Below are 1,769 nucleotides of genomic sequence, written 5' to 3' on the forward strand. Positions count from 1 at the left end.
CTGGGACGAAGTGAGAGAGTGGCATGGACATATATACACTACCAAACGTAAAACAGATAGCTAGTGGGAAGCAGCCGCGTAGCGCAGGGAGATCAGCTCGGTACTTTGTGACCACCTAGAGGGGTGGGGTAGGGAGGGTGGGAAGGAGACGCAAGAGAGAGGGGATATGGGGATATATGTATATGTATAGCTGATTCACTTTGTTATAAAGCAGAAACTAACACACCATTGTAAAGCAATTATACTCCAATAAAGATGTTAAAAAGTAATAAAGAAATAAACTTAAAGTTAAGCAAAAAAAAAAAGATATAGGTATAGATATATAGTATCAATACACATACACACACACACACACACACACACACACACACACACACACACACACACACACACACACTGTCTTAGATTAGACCAAGCCTTAGGGACACTTGGTGCAAGCATTTATCTAGGGAAAGCTCAGGAGTACCTGGTAAGGGAGGGAGGGAAGCCGGATGAGGCAGGGAAGAAACCAAGCAGGGAGGTGGTTTCAGGAGAAGTCTGGCCTCAGCCTGACCCCACAGGTTGCTCTGGAGCAGGAACAATACTTGAGGGAACAATACTTCCCTCCATCCCACGGGAAGAGTGTAACATCCCAAACGCCGCCCCGCACACCCCCAGGAGGCTCCTGTTGGCTGAAAGCCATTCTCAGGAGAAGGTGCAGCCAGAGCTGTCAGCAGCCAACACGCACAGCAGCTGGGAGGTGGGTGCACCGTCTGGTGACAGGGATCTGGGTGGAGCGCTTGCAGCATCTACTATGAGTGGAGAGAAAGAAAAGTTTCCTGCAGGAGAGGTTTTTTGACCAGGGTCACAAAAAATAAGTTAGAGTTTTCCAAGAGCGGGGAATTAAAAATACTGATTTGGTACCTACTGTGAGCCAAATACTCTCCCCACATCTGGGCTTGTCTTGTCCCCGGATGGCAGCCCTGCCATCCTGTATGTGAGTGTCTGTTCCTGCCTGGACTGTGTGTGGCCTTCTGAGGGCAAGTTCTGGGTCCATTTGCTTTCGACCAGTGCCCCTTTCTCCAGCTCCATACCGTGTGCCAGGCCCGTAGGTGCCAGAATCCCCAAGGTGCTGGGGGACAAGTGAGAGACACAAACATGTAGGCAAATGGGTCACCACAAGACAAGACTGGCCAAAATACCCCAGGAGTAGTCCCAGCACCTGGCCCCGTGCTCATGTAGGAGAGGGGCTGTTTGGTGAATGACAGAGGAATCTCCTTCCCAGTCCTCCCAGGTCTCCCAGTCCTCCCAGGTCTCCCAGGGCTTGCTGCATCCCTGACACAGAGTAAGGTGCTCAGTAGAAATATGTGAAGTGGATGTCCCCGGGGCTGGCTCTGGGCTCAGAAATTGTTTTCTGTTCACTCTTCACTGTGGCTAAGCTGGATGCTGAGTTCGGGAATGTGTCTCTACAGACCCCAGGGCTGCCATCCTGTCCCTGGTCCCCGCCCTAGTAGACAGGTCTAATGCCAGACCCCAGCGGTCCTCCTCCCCCTTTCCCCCCATTCCTGGTGTCTTTGTAGGAACATGGTGTTTAGTGCCTTGGGTGCTAGAATGAGAAATGTGTGCCTTGGTTCTACATCCACCGTGACCGCTGTCTTTGTCAGCCAGGGCTGCCGTAACAAAATGCCACAGACTCAGTAGGATTTAACCAAAATCTATTTTCTCACAGTTCTGGAGACTGGGGGTCCAAGGTCAAGATGCCACCAGGGTCAGTGTCTGGTGAGGCTCTC

This window comes from Physeter macrocephalus, chromosome 18 (genome assembly GCF_002837175.3).
Source record: "Physeter macrocephalus isolate SW-GA chromosome 18, ASM283717v5, whole genome shotgun sequence".
NCBI lineage: Eukaryota > Metazoa > Chordata > Mammalia > Artiodactyla > Physeteridae > Physeter > Physeter macrocephalus.